We start from the raw sequence: 19,448 nt of genomic DNA on the forward strand, positions 1-19,448 counted from the left end.
TGGAGACCATGAGCTCATAACTCTACCTCAGTTAACTTTAAGCTCAGTTCTTCTTTCTCAACCTCAGGAAGAAGGTAAATAGCAATTGCCGGGGAACCAAAAATGGGGCAATTGCCAGGAGCCAAAAATGACTTGAAGGCAAAACTTGTAGGCATGTTTCTGACAAAGCAGTATATTTTATAGCTCCTATAAATATGGAATATGAACAGATTTTAACACATTGTTATTACTTGTACTTGCAATTTACTGATGTATTGTGGTGCACCAGGTTTTTTTTGAGGTGGCTTTTTTTTACACAGCATGTCTGAAATTAGAGCGAACATTGCTTTGAGTGGCTTACATTGTTAGCTTTAGGATTCAAAGTTTTCTCCCATCAGGTTTCAGAAGGTAAAATTGAAATCTTAGCAACACTGAAATCTATTTTAACGGCACTCAGTACAACAATACTGTAAATTCTTTGAAAATGAAAACTGTAGTGAAGAAGGTGTTTGAATGGGAATTTTCTGCTCCTTTGATTTGTTTCAATTAACTTGTTATATTTGATCTAGACTTTCCAATTAAAGACAGAGATAGCAAGGCAAGGACAAGGACTATACTGAAACACCTCTCACTTAGCCAATTGAAATAGACAAGACAAGCTTTCAAAAATGTTATTGAAAGAGTGGATTGAAGCAGAAAGTGAAAAGAAAATAAATAGGTAGAGATTAACAATGTGAACAAAATGATGTTTTTTAATGTGATTGTTATCGAAAAACATTAGTCATCCCAACTTGCTGCTTAAATTGACCCATAAATATCAACAAGATAGGAGAAATAATTACTGCAAAAATTTCATCGGATTCTGTTACGTAACCTGATTCATAATTCTGATTACAAAATGCTATTTTCATATGTAAGGGTACATATTTCTTCTCAGTAATAACTCAACTGAGAATTCTCATTCATATTCTGCTAGCAAATTTCTTTCACAAAAACTGTGGATTGGTTCATGTTCCAGTTTCTTCCAAATGTGTATGTCATTTTTAAAGTTATTATATTTTGTTTTAAAGTGTGGATATTTATGTATTATTAGAATGTAATCACCTTTTGAGGAATCGAATGCTTTTTATGGGGGTAAAATTTCATCTGAAACCTAATCCAGTTCTTGCTTTAGTGTCTCATTCCAATATTCAAGCTATATTACATATAATGTTTCTTTGAATTATATATGACTCAATTTTTCAATTACTTTTCAACAACAACCATAAGTTTACATAAGTGGACAAACTCTCATTCTCAAGGTCATTTATTTTCCTGTGTAAAAATGCCATATAAAAAATTCTTGTTAAATGATTCTCCAACCTGAAATAGTTTTGCATAATGATTCCAAATGATTCTATGACCCCCTCAAATGATACAAGTCGTAATATTTATTGTGAAAGAAAAGGATATTATGAAAAACTCAAGGAGTAATCTTAACTGTATTTTGTTTATTCAAATAGAATTATTTGTAGTTTTGGACCTAACCTGTCTTGTTTTTTGAAAGGAAGCCTTTGGCATAACAAAGTTGTCCCTTGTTCTAAAAGGGTAAAAATAACAAAGAAAAATAATAAGGGAAAATTTACTCTCCAAATCATGTCAGTGAAATGCATCTAGAATAAGTGCAGTTGAAATTAAGCTTCTAAGGCTTACTTAACACTGCAATCTACTCTATATGCAACACAAAGAAATTTGATGACCTAATGTTATTTGATTATTCTTTCAGAAGAGTCTAATTCTGTTTCAAGAAAGGCTTGAAAAGAGCCTTTTTTCATAACTTTATCTGGAATTCAGATAAAAGTACACTTAGCAGTTAAATGTTTCCACTATTATAAGGCATTGATGGTATGTTAATCGTTTACATATTCCTGGTATTCCAAATTGTAGCCCTCCCACAGTGGACAGACTTACTCATTCAGAAAGTAATCAATCATTAATAATAAATCAAACATAAATTATTAAAGAGTGATGCTAATGAAATACACACTAAAAGCCTGCTCTTAATCTAAAGCATCCTAATAATATTTAAGTGAGAAGTATACAAAATAATATAGTACTAGTGTATTAGATAGACTGAAAGGAAAGTGAAAAGGCCAAACAGGGAGCAAGACTGGGAAAAAGAGGGAACAATAGGGAAATCACAATCAATGGGAAATTAATTGAATCCAAGGAGGATGGAAAACAAGTTCAAAGAAAGGTGAGGAAAACAACATATAGACTTTAAACCTGAGATATTTGCATTGGGAATTATACTGGAAATATACCATAAAGCATTGAAATATTTGATTGTAAATGTTTTAACAGCGGCTAGAATTGTATTTGCTAAGATTTGGAAAAATGAAAAAATACCTATGCAGGAGGAAATTATTAAGAAAATCATGGACTGTGCCAAAATGAGTAAATTAACATTTGAAATTAGAGAACAAGAAGATAAACAATTTTATATGATATGGGATTTATTTTATCAATGGTTAGATAAAAAGACATGGTAAAGAAATAGATTTGTAAGCCTTACAATAAAAGTTAAAAGATTGATATAGAATACAATATAAAATATATAACCATTGGATGAATGTATAAGATTAAACCATAATGAAATTTAGGATATCTTGTATAAAATGATGGAAAAATCATTTAGTCAAATGAATGTTTAATAATTGATATTACATAAGCACAACTAGATTGATAAGGTGAGAATTTATATAACTTGTGAGTAATGGTAAAAAAAAGGACAGCACAAAAGATTGTAACCAACTGACACATTATATGTATAGAATTGAAAGTGGGTTTTATGTTTTGTTTGTATGTTTGTTGTAAAAAATAAAAACTTTTTTTACAAAAAGAAAGGTGAGGGAAATAGGATTTCAAAAGGTGATTCTTTTTAGCACAACAGTAACTAGATATGAAGAAACCAGAACAATAAAAATAGAAACTAAAAACACTGCAAGGCTTCTTCTCAAGGCAACAAAATGAGAAGTTCAGAGCAACACTGAAACTAGAAGCTGCTTGCTAAGCAAAAGAAGGCGAGGTTTAAATATGTATCATTAATGTTTCCCATCACGGGAAGTAAAACAGGTTCAAATGACATTCACCCACACACTTTGCATAGTCACAGCTTATGAGGGACGGAGGGAGGGAGGAAGGACGGTGGCACAATGGTTAGAGTGCAGTACTGTAGGCTACTTCCGCTGACTGCCAGTTGCCTATAATTTGGCAGTTCAAATCTCACTAGACTCAAGGTTGAGTCGGCCTTCCAGCCTTTCGAGATAAAATGAGTAAAACGAGGAACCAAATAGTTGGGGGCAATATGCTGGCTCTGTAAAGAAATGGCTTAGAAAGGGCTGTAAAGCACTGTAAAGCGATATATAATTCTAAGTCCTATTGCTAGTCTCAATTTTTATGAAGATATCTGCCCTGAGCCAGAAGTATTGCTAATCCAACTATGTCTACCTGAAAAAAATAGGGGACAAAAAAAAAAAAGACAAGCACTAACAAAGCAGGATCCCAAAGAGACAAAAGGGGGAAGGAATGTTGGGCTTGATGAATGGTTTTCCTTTGCAGGTTGGACAGTTTAGTATATGGATAGAGAAAACCAAGAAATAGCAGGAATGTAACTTTGAAATTTGTAAAATCATCCTGGGAGATGGCAATAAAAATCAATTTCTATACTATATGTATATATGTAGAAGTCACAAAAAAAAATCACAAACTTAATTCAAAGGATATGTGCTTTTACAAAGTGCCATGTATTCACCTTCACAGTGTATGAACGCTGCAACCTATTTTTGGTTTATAGGACATTTAATGTAAAAGATACTTTTGACAGTGCTTTGAACATCTGGAATATTTTTTTTTTACTTTGTAAGCATTGTTTATTTCAGTATAATTTAACTCTAGAAACTCTTTGTGAAGCCAAATGCATCTGAGGAAATAAAAAACCTATTCAACAATCTATGGCAAATATTTCTCACAGCCTTACTGTCCATAGTTATTCTCCAAGCTTTATATAACTTGAAACATAATTAACTCCATTTCCTTTGTTAGCTTCCTGACACTGAAAAATTCATTAAATTGGGGTTTTATTGCAAATGACAGCATTTGCAATAAATGATAGCATATACATCAACTATGTGTTTATGCAATTAGATAAATTGATATAAATTAATATATTTATATTTAACATACATTTGTATTTAAAAAAAACAAAACAATAAAATTTGGACTTGCACCTTGATTTATTCAGGTTTTTCTCTCCTTTCTTCCATTCTAATGTGAGTATTAAACCAATAAAAAGTATATTTTAAGTAAAACTTCAATTTAACGGATCATTTGGATGGAAGGAATGGTTCATTAAATCCAAATGTCTATTAAAATCAAATTTAGTCAGTATGCATAAATTTGTACCTTTTGTGTAACCATAAAATTGCTATAAATGGAAACAATAATAGCAAAATCTCTATTTAAACGTCTGGGGCCTTCCAATGGATAGGATTGGCTTTGGAAAAAATTACAGCAGGTTTTATTTTCCAGTGTTTGGGATTAACTGTGCTAGCATATACAACTGTACTAAAATCTTCTTGTTCCATAATTTTAAAATTCTGAATAAATGTTAGATATAGATCAAAATATCTATATATTAATTTTAAAGGGTGGTTTGTTTGCTTTAAACTGGTCATTGAACATTAATCTAAGTTGCAATCATCTTTTTAGTTCTCTTCAAGTTCCCATGAAAACTTCTGTTTTGATAACATCATTGGCTTGATACAAGGATTAATGTACCAGTGTTGCAGCTTAACTATCGTTCCTGAGAATACCAAAAATTTGCAATTCAGCTGCTTGTTATAACTCATGGAGGAGATTACAGAAGTATTTTTAAATCTTAAAGTGCAGTCTTACATTGCTCTGTGGATTACAGTGTTTATCTATTTGAGTATATAAACACACATTGTTAAAGGAAAATCAATACATTTCTGCAATGTCTAGCAACCATGCACATTAGAACTCTAGCTTGCATTGAATATGTGCCATTGTAAAAAAGAATATTTTAAAAAAGTTAGGATATTGTCATTTAAAATTTCCTAATACAAAGCTTCTTTCAATTTCAGATAACCTATTTTACCTGATGGCAATTTTCTGTTTATCATCTATCTGCTGTACCTTTTAGAAGAGAAATTCCATGGAGTGACCCTGTAAGTTGCTCAGGTAGTGCACGAAATGTAAAATAATCTTGAATGATAAATGATGTATGATATATGAAATACATTCTGTCAATATATCTTGTCATTTGAGAAAGTATTTTTCATATAGACAATCAAGTACAGGAACTTGAACCCTTAAAAGCACACAGTTTGTCATAAATCTTCCACATAAAGTTGTTTAGATACATTCTGAGTTGCACTCTAACTGTATAGGTCCTATAAAGGTGCATAAAATAATCTGGGAAGATTTTTTTTTTCATTATGAGAGGGAATTATGCCAAATGCTTTGAAAGAGGTGATGGGTCTTTTTCTCAGAGGCCAGTAATGGACCTAACAGAATTGGACAATTTTTACAGAAGGGTTTGGTTTGCAGCTCCAGAAGGTCCTAAAGGAAGCAGATTATCTTGACCATTTTCAATCAGAATTCAGAGCTACTTATAGCCTTGAGATGACATTGATCATATTTGTCGATGACCTCAAAATGGAGATGGAACATCCATCCAAGCCCTTCTTGATCTCTCAGAGGCTTTTGATGTCATTTATCACAGAATCGTTTTAGATTGTCTCAAAAGATTGGGAGTGGGAGGCGCAGTATTACAGTAGTTCTCTTTCTTTCTCTAGAGCTGTTTCCAGTTGGTGAGGTTAGTGGTAAAAAGCTTGGAGCAAGGCCCATGCTTTGTAGAATTTATTCAGGTTCTACACTCTCCCGGGTTGAATGCTTTTCTATGCGTTAACATGAAACTACAGGGAGATAATCTGTTGACAGTGGGTGAGGTATTATCAGTAATGATATCCAGCTATGCATCAGTGTCCCAAGTCAACCGAGGTTCTTTATGGTTCTTTCCTTTTGGCTGAATACTATGATGGTCTGAATGGGGAAGAACAGTTTTTAGCTCAAGCCTAGAAAGACTGAGAGGCTGTGGGGTTTAAGGTTCCCTGGATCCAAAGACTTAGTGTGTGTGTGTGTGTGTGTGTGGGTTTAGGATATTATTTTTGCAAACTGTATTGCTGTTTTTGACTTTAATCCTCTGTTTACCACCTAGAGTCACTCCTATATATGGCAGATATATAAATTGTTTAAATAAGTTGTTCAGGATAGAATGTATGATGGTATGATTCATTCGCTGGCTGATGAAAACAATACAGATGGCAGTATGAAAGATGATCAATTATTTTTTCCATTTGCCCAATCTCTGTTTTAAATACTAATAAGGCCAACATAGAGCACCAATATGTTGTACAACATGTGACTTTAATGGAAGGTTTTCATGACTAATATATAATTCCATCTTGAGAATGGACAGAAAGTAAGATTGTCTTCATTTTCTTGTCTAAACTCAAGTACTGTATACCACTTAATGTATATTGGAAATTCCTTTGTTTTAACTGCATGATTTAACTTTAGTAACTTTTTGAATTTATTTATTTGTACCCCACTTTTATTACTTTCACAAAGAATTTGAGACTGCAAACATATCCAACACAGCTTCTACTTTCCCCACAACAATCCTATTAGGTGAGTTGGGCTGAGACAAAATAGCTGAGCCAAGGCCTTCATGCTTAAAGTGACTTAACCACTAGAGCAAACTGAGCATTCTTGGGCAGAGGAGGTTAAAAGAGGGAGATAGTATACAAGCATTATTTATTTATTAAATGTATATGACACTTGATTCCCAGTGACCCTGGATTGTTATTATGTATCTTGTAGCAACAGATAGATAAATAGATATATGTGTGTGTGGGTATGTATGTTTGAGGGAAGATATAACTGAAAAAGACAAAGTGGAATAAGGATCATAATAATGTTAAAACTAGTAATTCATAAAGTATTTTTGATAATATTACAGATGCCTGTAGCATTTATCACACTAAAAATATAAGAAAAATATCTTGTTCCAGCAGAACCTCTTGATAAACTATTCTTCAGCAGTTTTGAAGTGCACTCTCCTTTTTTTAGTTCTGTTGCTTAAGAATAACCATCTTTTGGTTGCGACAATGTGGGAGTTTGAAATAGTCTTTGTTGAACAATGCATTTCAAAGGTCTAATCTCTATCCATTGGCTGGTGGCTCATTGGTTCTATGTTGAGTACAAATTCATAGGAAAGAGGTTCCTGGTTTCTTGTATGAGAGCTCCTGAGATCCATCTTCTCAGAATGCTTGCTTCTGTGATACTGAGGAGGACATTCAGAGGGTCTGAGCTGATTCACAAGGCATAAATTACCTACAATTGAACATTTAAAAAGCCCAAAGGACTCATTGTATTCCTTAAAACCCTTTTTAAATTCCTAAAATTGTCCAATTTCCCCTTGTAAAAAACATTTTATGTGTCAAGATGGCTTAACTGAAGTGATATGAATATATATGTTTTAATCTTGGCACTTATATTAGAATTACTTTTTGCCAATAGGCAGTAACTAAAATGTGAGTAGTCACTCTATGAAAACCTTCTAGATTAACCTGCTGTTCATCCAGATGTTTGCAATTCTTCCCTCTTGTTGTAGTAAATGATCAACTGAGAGCTACATATGGTACCTCTTAACATAAGAGAATTATATATGATGAGAACATCAGAGTTCACCTATACTTTCTAGATACCACATTGTATGCCTTGCTTTTATTGTAGGGATATTCTTTAAAAATAATAGAATAGAACAGGCAATTCCCATTTTATATATTTACTTATATACCTTTTTTTTCCTCTAGAAAATTGAGACTATATGTGTGTGTGTGTGTGTGTGTGTGTGTGTGTGTATGTGTATGTGTATGTATATATACATACATACATACATACACACACACACATACCAATACCTATTCCAATACTGCTATAGATGATATAGATATATACTGTATGTCTCCCTTAATTTTTCCCTTCAACAATAATTGTGTCTGATAAAGTGGATAGAGGAAGATAAATAGACTCAATCATCCAGTGAGCTCTGGGCTGAATGGAGACTTGAAAATAAATCTTCCCAGTCAATGACCAACCTATTATTTATTTCATTGCACTGACTAGAAATTTGTGAAATCAAGGTGCTTCCACTACCATTAAGTTCTTGATTATATCATAGTTTCCATTTGTGTTCAAATGAATTGATCAATGGTCCCTTCCTTCTTAAATCAAAACAATTGGGGCATGCCAAGAAATTAAATGTGGAATTAAGGTATGATTTCCTGTACCCAATATAATCATATTTATTTTATGAAAACCAAGTTATTGCTTTTTGCACTGTGATTGGCTTTGCATTTTGTTTGCCTTTTTAAAAAACAGTTCATAGATAAACCACACAAACTCTTCATTAAATATTGGATTACTACATCTGGGCTGCATAAGTTCAGTTTGTCACATGGTGACAAAGAATGCAGAATATTCTAACTCTTTGATGCCATCTAGTAGTTGCCAGGATTGCTGCAACCCAAATACAATCATCCAAATTAAATGCCATTAAAAGCCAAATTAAATGGCTTTCTTTTGAGTTTGTGTATACTGTGATTAAATGTTTGTAGATGATATCCATGATCATTAGTTACTGTTTGGCAGAGGAGCAGGGGTGGGATTCAAAATTTTTAACAACTGGTTCTGTGGGCATGGCTTAGTTGGTGGGTGTGGCTTGGTGGTCATGTGACTGGGTGGATGTGTCTTGGTGGTCATGTTATTGGCTGGGCGTGGCCAACTCAGTATCACTCACATCGAAGCATGCATCTCCTCGCCTGGCCTGTCATGACTGTGGGGATGCTGCAACAGTCGTGAGTGGGAAAAATGGTCATAAGTCACTTTTCTAGTGCCATTGTCACTTTGAATGGTCACTCCACACAAGCAAAGTACCAGCAAAGGAGGGGAAAAATGCTCCAGAGAAGTTCCAGAGACAGGAAGTCTAGTCTTGCCAAGAATGTAATAAGGGTTAACAGAGAGGCAGTTTCTGTAAGCAACACCAGAATGTTTCCTTCCTGCCTTCCTTACAGGATTAGGCCAGTAATTTCTTCTAACAACTGGTTCTCCGAACTACTTAGAATGTTAACAACCGGTTCTAGCGAATTGGTGCGAACTGGTAGAATCCCACCCCTGCAACAACCAGCAACGTTTGTTTGCTTGCAATAAGGCGTAAGGGTCAGCTCCATCAGGTACACAGGTTACTTAATTGAAAGGCCATAATAATAAAATCTTGTGAGTCTGCTTGTTCTGTCTCTGACCCTTTCTTATACCATGTGAATTAGGAAGCAGTCTGTCTGAACTCTCCAGGCACAAGTAACCAGGCTAAAATTACCTTACTTTGGAAATGTTACGTAAAGATCCAATTCCCTGTTAAAAAAAAAAAGTCTTAATGCTGAGAAAGGTGAAAGAAAAAAGAAGAGATGACCAACAGCAAAGTGGATGGACTCAGTTTACAGTAGTGATCAGTGCACCGTTGGGAGACTTGAAAGACCTGCTTAGGGATAGATCACCATAAAGAAAATCTATCTATGTGGTCACTAGGAGTTGAAAATGACTTGTTAGCACATAATCAATCATCCAATCAATCAATCTGTCTGAACTACTCATACAGCTTTCTGTTTGTTTTGGATTTAAGCCATATTTTTCTGCTTTTCACTTTGGTAATGTATCTGAGTCATCTCTGTGGAAATCAACTTATTTCTTACAGTAAGTGAGAATTTGCTTCTTCTGAAATCATTATTGTTGGGGGCAGGGGTGGGATTCTGCCAGTTCTCACCTATTCACTAGAACTGTTGTTAACTATCTAAGCAGTTCGGAGAACCATTTGTTGGAAGAAATCTCCTTTTGGTTTTTCCCCCACTTTACAGGGCTAATCCTATAAGGAAGGCAGGAAGGAAACATTCTGGTGTTGTTTCTAGCGTAATCTTTATTGCCCTGCTTACAGAAACTTCCCCTATGTTAACCCTTACTACATTCTTGGCAGTACACCTAGACTTCCTATCTCCAGAGCTTCTGGGACTTGACTTTCTTAAAAAAGAAGGGTTGTTTTAAACATTTTACACTGCTATTGGGAGGAAATACTCCCCTGTTGGAGTTCTTCCAGCTGGGATCAGCCCTTTGAAGAATAGTTGAAAAATTAATAATTAAGGCAAAGCTGCCAGAAAGAAGCTTTTAATAACAAGGAATCAAGATGAGTGACATTCAGCAAGGCTTCTTGGCTAGCTAGAAAGATTGACATTCGAACGTGAGTTTACATACCCTTTCTGAGTTTTGGTCTAAAACTGGTTTTTGGTGAAGTTTAAATCTGTGCTTGGTGATGTTTAATCCTGTGTTTATTGATGGGGTAATTTTCCCTATTCAGCTTTATTTGGAAGGAAAAAAGATTAATCTCTGTTCCTGAAAAGAAACTGGGGTGAGAAATCTGGCTAGTTCCTGAGTCTATTTGTTCTGGTAATTGGTTTAACAAGCAACAGTTACTGTTGTGATTTAAATTTTTTCCTGCCTCGTGTTTTCTTTTTCTATCAGGGGAGGGAATCTTCCTTCACTGCTTTAGTAGTTCCTGGCACTGTCCTTTTGGGGTGTACTTCCAAGAGGCAGGATGCAAGCTTGGCACTGACTTTTTTTACTGCCTTTCTGGGGGGCATGTGATCTTTCCTTAAATCTGGATGATTTCCTTAGGATATCTTGTGAGGTGAGTGAGACCACCTGGTATCTTTAAGTGGTGCAGATGGATCTAAGGATTGCTTCTCCTGAGTGTGCTCTTTCTGGAGAGCTTAAATGACCTCTCTGCTAAAGGGTTTCACCTTATGAGCAAGAGTTGGCTGCTGACAATTATCATTGCATTTTAACTATTTTAATTCCTCAAGGTGCTCTGGCACCCTGCCTGATTTGTAACTATAGCTTGCAGGTATTTTTAATCTAATGATTAGTATTTAGGGCAGCTTTTTGCAAGCAAAGAAGCGTTTTGTATTTTTGTACAGGTAATCCTTGACTTACAACAGTTCATTTAGTGAACATTCAAAGTTACAATGGCACTGAAAAAAGTGACTTATGACCATTTTTCACACTTATGACTGTTTCAGCATCCCTACGGTCATGAGAGGCCAGGTGAGGAGAAGTGCCCCTTGACATGAGTAATGTTGAGTTGGCCACGCCCACCCAGTCACATGACCACCAAGCCACACCCATCAACTAAGCCACACCCACAGAACCAGTTGTTAAAAATTTTGAATCCCACCCCTGGTTTTGGGGGTATAGAAGAACTGGGTTTTAAATGTCTGCTCTAATGGGCCTACTCTTATTAAACCTGCTGCTAGAGAAAAAATGACAAATAAATTCTTGCTTTCTAGAATTGATGAGAAATATAATGTGTGTCCTATGGTAACTAGCCAGCTATCTCAACAACTCCTGCACCTTATTTCTGATTCCTCCCAAATGTATGTACAGCAATCTGAGAGGAAAGGAAAAACCTTACTTTATTTCCACAATTAATGGCTGTATTTCCATAATTCAACGGCTGTGTTAATTTTTCACAAGGCAATAATGTTGGAATATTTTACCTACATTGCTTGTCAACAATCACATTGAATTTTATACACTCCAGGTTACTTTTTTCACCAAGAGATCAAGAGTGTGTGGGAAACAAATTATGTAAGGGACTTGGGCCTTTGTCCAAATGGCTGTCTCTCAGTAGGAATGTCCAAAGACTGTATAGAACAGAAACCAAATTTTCTACAGGGGAAGAAGCTTGCCAAGAAAAGTTTAGGTTTGAAAATGGGCTGAATCCAGCTGGCTGCTATAGAAAAAAAAAATTAAGAATATTTTCCCTGTGGTGAATGGCAGCTGGAAATTGCTCAAGATGCTGGTATCTCCTCCATGGTCACCAGGACATGGGGTGAGGATTCCATGAAGCTCACTTCCTAGTGTCCACAAACATTCAAACATACCCATGAGAAACATAACATGAGAAGCTAGTAGAAACATAAAGGGGGATGAAATATGTTATTTTGCTACACAGAACAAAGCACACCTCTTCTATGGCTTCCGGTAGTAAAAGCTTGGAAACAATTTTGAATGCTTATGCATGTTTTCCTGATCTTGAACCACTTTCTTATAGAAAAAGCTGTTAATAGCCTTGTTTAGTACCTTGTCTTAATTGCACTACATCAGTGTCCTTACTTCTTAGGAAGAACTATGCCAGTCATTGTATTGATAATATTTTTTTATTTCATTCACTCTTTGCATGCTCTATTCTACTAGATTTAAGTGCTGTTAAAACAGTCATCAGATTTCAGCAAATAGTCTGATATATATCATGCAGTTATGCTGTTAAGGGGTCTTGCAAATTAGATAGCTAAATGGACATTAGTTCTGCCAAATCCCAACCACAGTGATTTCTAGTTCCCACATCACTAAAAAGGATGAAGATTGGAGCCAGTACCAGATTTTGCAAACACTTTAATTGGGCTATTTCTGACTCCCAAAGTATCAATGCTGCTATGCATACAGTTCCCTTCTGATTTAATGTGTCCATATCAGCTTGTTGCATGAAGGAGGAAGAGAATCATTCTGCCAATCAACAGATTAAGACTGTGCTGTATTTAAATGAATCTGGTATTGGAGAACTAAGTTCCATTCTGCCTGGAATTTTATGCTTTTGATTTGAAGATCCTCTCTTTAATTTTGATAAGAGTTGGCAGAATCTGCTTGGGAATAAAAAATTGTCATATGGCCAAAGAAACACAGTCAAAGAAAATGAATTTGAAGTCTAGAATTTGAAGAGATTTTAAGCCACAGACCTATGAAGATGTTATCAAGGTAGTCATATAAACCACAGGAGCATATTTGACGCCTGAAGCCTGAATGTATCACTGAGGATACTCTTTAAAAAAAAGTAAAAGCAGTCTCAGTCAGATTATATTGGATTCATGATGCTGCAATGTAGCTTGCATTTAACTAGCAGTTCCCAGTTAAATTCTAACTAGCAGTTAGAACTTAACATGATGTATGAATGAAGCAATTGTGGTTTAATCAGCAAATCATGTGCAATATAAGGTGTATCTTCAGATCTCATGGTGAAGATTTTCATTTCCTTTCAACTGCCTGATCACAATTTAGCCAAATATTGTGATATTGTGATACTTTTAGTGAATGTTATGGATTCCCCCTCATTTTTCTAACCATTCCAAATCCTTGATGCATTCTTTTACCACTTTGGCCAACATTATTTGGCCTTTCAGAACATTTCATTACGGCTTCCGGTTTGCGGCGCTTCGGTGCAGGCAGGAATCCGCGACTGTGCGTGGTCCCTGCCTGTGTTCACTGCCTGAGTGCCCCGAGCCATTTGGCTTCGGGGCTAAGCCACCTTTACAGAAGGTGGTGAAGACTGGGGGGCCCTGGCAGGGATGAGAGACGTCGCATCTCTCTTCCCTAGCCAGCTAAATCTCCCTCTCCGAAGGCAGCTGAGCGGCGGTCTGTAATGGCCGCCACATAGAAGAGCTCAGCTGGAAAAAGAAAGTGCTGGAGGAGCTGTGAAGAAGTGAAAGTGATCTTTGCTGACCGGACAAAGTAACAGTGAAAGTATCCTGATATTTAATACTTTTTAAAGATACATCGTTCCCAGACTGAGTAAGCAGCGAATGGATATTAAAGGGAAAACTTTTTTTCATTTTTTTAAAACAAGTTTTATTGATTTTACCAACAAACAAACAAAACAAAACATCATTAAACATTAAAAACATAAAACCTCTTTCCATTGTAGATCCTTACAAGGCAGGTAACATATTGCTTTATATCACGTACTTATAGTTTATCCCATTTCCATATAAACACGTAAATTCCCTTTACCAAATTCCACATTGTTTCTCTTTAATCATTATTCAATCATATTTCCTTTCTGATTTATCTGCTATCCAGTCATCAATTTTATATTTTCCTCTGGCTTGTTTATAATTATTCTCATCTAATCTTCTTCCGAGATTTTATTATTTAATTCTTAATTAAACACACACACATAAAACATAGACATAAAAACATAAAACTTTCTTCTAGAAAGTAACTTGGCCCCAGATTACCTCTTTTTGTATGGACTCAATTGTATTCATGCTCTTCTTATATACCATTACCCATCTTATTTACCATTCTATATCTATTATATAACTCATCTCCACTTTTGCCTCATCTTAATTCTGTTTTATATATTTAATCTTGCTTTTTTTAAAAAAAATATTTTTATATCTTTTGTCCATTTCTCCATTTACATCTGTCTCATTTCCAATTTAAGAAAGAATAGTTTCCCCTGGAATCACTAATCGGAGTATGATGCCTTTCTATCATTCCCCTAAGTTAAAATTTAAAATAACACCTAAATCCCAATCAGATTCTGCTTAGTACATTCTACTATTTCAAAAACCAATACTACAATAATAAATCCATAACAATCAACACATTAATCCATTAAACTCTATATTCAAACTAATATTTTAAACATTCCCTTTAGTATTTTATTAAAACTTATTATCATTCATTATTAAACCTTTTAAAGTTATACCTTGATATTTTAGTCTTTTATTAGATCTTAAAAAGTTCTAATTATCTACTTATAATACAAATACCACTATTACAATACTCATGTGTACTTTGCAGAATCCCCCCCCTTTTTTTAAAAAAAACCATATATTACCCATTATCCCTGAAAAAAGTTTCCTTATCTCCATCTTGTCTTATATCTTTGTAACTTTTTTCCCCCTTTTCCCTTTCCTTCTTAGCCCGCCTAAACTTTTTACCCCCTCCTCTCCAAACCTCTGCCTTCTTGATTTCCCCTTTCTGTTGCATTCCTCTTTCCTTTTGCTTTCTAGCATTCTGTTGTTTTTGCATCTTCTTTTTCTCTTTCATAAACATTTTTTTATTTCTTAAGTCCTTCCTTTTCACTCCTCTCTTTCACCTTTCTTTCTTAGTCACACTGTTTAGTTCATTAAAAATGGCTTCTTCTTCCTCGGCTTCTTCCAGCTGTTGTTTAATTTGCTGACACATGACAAGCGCCATATCTAGGAAACAAAGGGCTTCTCCCATAACATCTTTGCCTTCTTTCTTTATTTTTAAATAGTTTTTTTAGTTCATCAAGAGATAGAGCCATTTTAAACTGTTTCTTCTTCTCTTTCTGTATCCTCTTCTTAAACCAATCAGTTATTTCCAAACTTAAAACAGTTCCCAAAAGTCCCAAAGTCCCACAGTCATCAAACAGTCCAGGCAGAGTACAAGCTTCTTCTTTTTACAATTTCTCTTCTAGGGTGAAGTCAAATTAGGAAAGAAAAAACGTCCAATCTGTGCTTTAAGTCTTTCTTATAATTAATTTCTATTCTCTTTATCTTCAAGGCATCTCCTCCAGCAAAGTCTTAGAGTAAAAATTTGTTTTCCCAAGCCTCTCCCTTCCCACTTATAACAAAGGAGTTTAGGTTTTACCTTCTATCAAAAGGCTAGTTTCCCTTGTCCATTTGTTAATTCCATAAGGGAGGGAGAGTAACTTCCCTTTTCGTCACTTTTCTTCGCAGCTGAAAACATCAATCGGGAACATTATAGCTTCCAAGTCATTACTTTCCCAGGTGTTAAATATATCCTTAAGGTCCCAGTTCGACCAAGAAAAAACTTTCTTTAAAAAAAAGAAAACTCCTCCCTCCTGCGCATTCTTTATTATCCAATTGCCGGCTTCTTTATGGTGGCCATAAAAGACCACCGCTGCACCGTCTTGAGAGAAGGGGGTTATTGCCGGCTGGGGGGGGTTGCGACACCCCTCACCCCCGTCCGGATCCCCCCTATCTTCAGCTGCCCCAACAGGGCAGCCTTAGCCTCCAAATCCGTCAGGATCGGAGGCACCAAGGCGGCTAGCACAGCAGGGATCGCAGAGAAGGCGAATCCCTGCTGTCACCGAAGCCGACAACCGGAAGTGTGGAAAACTTTTTTTCTTTTCACTCTCCTTCCAAACGGAACAGCTTTGAGAGAAATCGGAAAACCCGCATTGGAGGTATGCTAAATGCTAAAGACTATGCTAATGCCAAAGGGATATGGATTTCTAAATATTTAAAGAAAAATTTTTCTTTTGCTGTGAGTGGGAAGGGAGAGGAAAAAAAATTGAAGTAGAATTTGAAAATAAGGAGCAGACTGCCTAGAATTTTAAAGAGCCACTTGAACATTAATAAGACTTCAAAAACATATTTCAATTGGAACTTTGTGATTTAATAGTAACCCCAGAAAAAGAAATGGAAGAAAGGAAAAAGTGCTAAAAGAAATAGTTTATCTGGATTGTTTGGTGACTTTGGATCTTTTGGGAAATCTTTTTTTTTTTCTTTGCTTAAAAACATTCGGGTGGTTATTTTGGGAAAAACTTTTCCTCTTTATAATGGCATTATCCTTGGATGAATCCAAAACTGAATATCAAAAATACAAAAAGGAAGAACAAGACTGGAAAGATACTTTGGGCATTCTTTTTCAATCTCTAGAAATGGCGGTACGTTCTTATGGAGAATCGATTGCGCAGCAGGATAATTGGGACAAAGAAGAAACCATCTTTGATGAACATGTGATCCTATCTGGGGAGGAGAAGAAAGAGGAAAAGAAAAGAGGGATTTTAAGACCTAAAAAAACAACCAAAAAAGATAAAAATGAGTTGAAAGATGGATATAAGGTTAGAAAACAACAGAAAGGGGGAAAGCAGAAGAAGAAAAGGGAGGTGGAGAGACAAAGGGGTAAAAAGGGTAAGGAGAAGAACAAGCAAGGGAGAAAGGAAGGGGTGAGAAGTCTTAATGATGGGAAGCAAGATTTAAAAAAACAAAATTTATTTAGAGACAATGGGTAAATCTAATTGAAAAAGGGATTCTGTAAGATACATAAGATTGTGTTATTATAGGCGTTTTTAGAATAAAATGTTTAAGATATAAATGAGTATTAATATGTATGATTAAAATGGCATTGACAGGGGTACTAGCCACATTATATATCTATAAATTTATCCTTTTGTTGTTGCTGTTCTTTCTTTTTTTCCCCTTTTTTTTCCTCTATATAATACATTGTGTAATTTTAGGATGTGCTAAACAGAATCCCAATACAAGTTATGTGTGATATTAAGTATTATTAGGTTAGGGGAAAGAGTTAAAGGCGTCATACTCCAATCAGTGTACAGGAGAAGTTTTGTTTAAAGAGAAAAGATGAATGGATAGTTGAGAACAGACAAGTATTATGATTTGAACTGAGATGAGATAAGTAGAATAAAACTAAGAGAGTTAAAAGAAGGAAGAAGCTATATAGAAAATGGAAAACGGTAATAAGATATGGAATGGTATATAAAAGGAACACGATTTTTGAAGTTGTGTCTGTACGATGAGTTTTAACCCGGGATCAAGCAACTTTCAGAAAAGATGTTTTATGTTTCTATGTTTTATCTGTTTGTGTATTGGAAGAGAACAATGAAATTCTATAAGACAGATGGATATAAAAAGTGTATACAATCTAAAGTTAAAGAGTTATAATTCGAATAAATAGAAGGAAAGGGAGTAATAAAGAGAGGTTGGGATAAGATATGAAGTTGAATAGATAAGGTAAATATATATACTAAATTGTGTTTATATGGAAATGTGATAATTTGGAATAATTCTGACCTTAAATAAGATGTTGCATTGGTTTTTTTAGAAAAAGATTTCTTACGTTATTATATTTTATGTTTTGTTTGTTTGTATATTGTTTTGTAAAATTAATAAAATTTGCTTGCAGAAAAAAAAAGAACATTTTATTACCACAGTGTGACAAAAATGTTTTTATAAATGTTTCTATGCATATAGTTTGACGTTTTGTTCTCAGAAAGAGCATTTGAAATGAGCATAATTTGAAATGATTTAATTTTAATGTTGCCTCTATTTCTCACACAAATTACATATTATTTTTTAGGGTAGATTGGGGTCATGATTCAAGTATATTTTAAAAGAGAGTAAAAAAGCATAACAATGACAGAAATAGACCTTTTGAGTGCCATTCTGCTATCTGAGGTCTCTGAAGATGTCAACAGCTTGAAAGCAATACAAAATCATATAGATTCAAATATGAAACAAAGAGACTAAAGCAGTGGTCGCCCACTGGTGGTCCACGGCCCACTGGTGGTCTGTGAGAAAATGTTGGTGGTCCGCAGAGAAATGTTACCCCCCAGAGCACCCACCAAAGCAGTTAATCCAGGCTGCGCAGGAACACAAGGCTGCGCACCCACATGGCCCTCCCTCTGGCCCACTTGCCTGCTAAGTTGCTATTTTTCCTTTTTTCGACCATCAGATGTTCTGCTGTGCCAGGAGATTTAGATTAGCTAAAAAGCAGGAAATCGCTGGATTTCTTGCTTTCTAGCTAATCTTTAGATCTTCGGCTCTGCTTTTAAGATTTCTGAATGAATCTGTGATTCTGTGAGCAACTCAGTCTGCCTGCCTGCTTTGCCTGATTTTGGGTAAAAGTTACTCTTTTTTATAAAAAAAATCAATATTTACATACATGGTGTGTTGTGAGTTAATTCTGTGAGTTTGCTTTCAAGCAAATTTTATGTGACAGACCCAGGTAGCCAATGGCAGAAACACAGATCTCTAAGTGAATCTGTGATTCTGTGAGCAACTCAATCTGCTTGCCTGCTTTGCCTGATTTTGGGTAAAAGTTGCTCTTTTTTAATAAAAAAAATCATTATTTACATAAATATTTATAATATTTACATACAAGCCATGCCCAGCCAGTCACATGACCACCAACCCACACCCACAAATTAGGCCACACCCACAGAACTGGTTGTTAAGAAATTTGAATTCATATTAGTGGTCCCCAGGATTTAAAATTATGAGTTTGGTGGTCCCGAGGTCCAAAAGGTTGGCAACTCCTGGACTAAATGACCGATATGTTTTATAGATCCTGAAAAGTACAAATTTGAAATGAGTAGCAAACAACTATATTAAAAGAATTAGATTGGCTGTGATCATAAAATGTGCTTAACCAAGTCACTTCCAAATCTAGTAGCTGCATTTGCACAAATAGCATTGAATGGATCATTTTAAAAAGTGCAAGGCTTAAGGCATTCATTTTGTCCATTAACCCTTCCAACCTTTCCAAAACATTGCCTCAATAACTATACCCTGCCACCTCTGGAAGCATTTTATTAAAAAAAAATGTATGGTCCTCCAGCTATATGAAACTAGTATATATCTTATTTAAGCCACTTTGTCCGTAGACAGCTGTACCTCTTTTAAAAGTCTGAGAGTTAGTTCATGAATAGAAACTGATTTGCC

General features: G+C 35.2%; 1 long non-coding RNA gene across 1 annotated transcript in view; it reads left to right on the plus strand.

Moving 5' to 3' along the window:
• LOC148125299 (uncharacterized) overlaps window positions 1–19,448 on the plus strand; it is a 73,399-nt gene that overhangs the window by 15,425 nt on the left and 38,526 nt on the right. Inside the window, exon 2 of the long non-coding RNA XR_015744321.1 lies at window positions 5,124–5,207. This is a non-coding gene — a long non-coding RNA (uncharacterized LOC148125299). The remainder of the gene's footprint in view (window positions 1–5,123; window positions 5,208–19,448) is intronic.

The sequence above is a fragment of the Pseudonaja textilis genome, chromosome 7, assembly GCF_049901715.1.
Source record: "Pseudonaja textilis isolate UNSWEBS1 chromosome 7, rPseTex1.2, whole genome shotgun sequence".
Classification (NCBI taxonomy): Eukaryota; Metazoa; Chordata; class Lepidosauria; order Squamata; family Elapidae; genus Pseudonaja; species Pseudonaja textilis.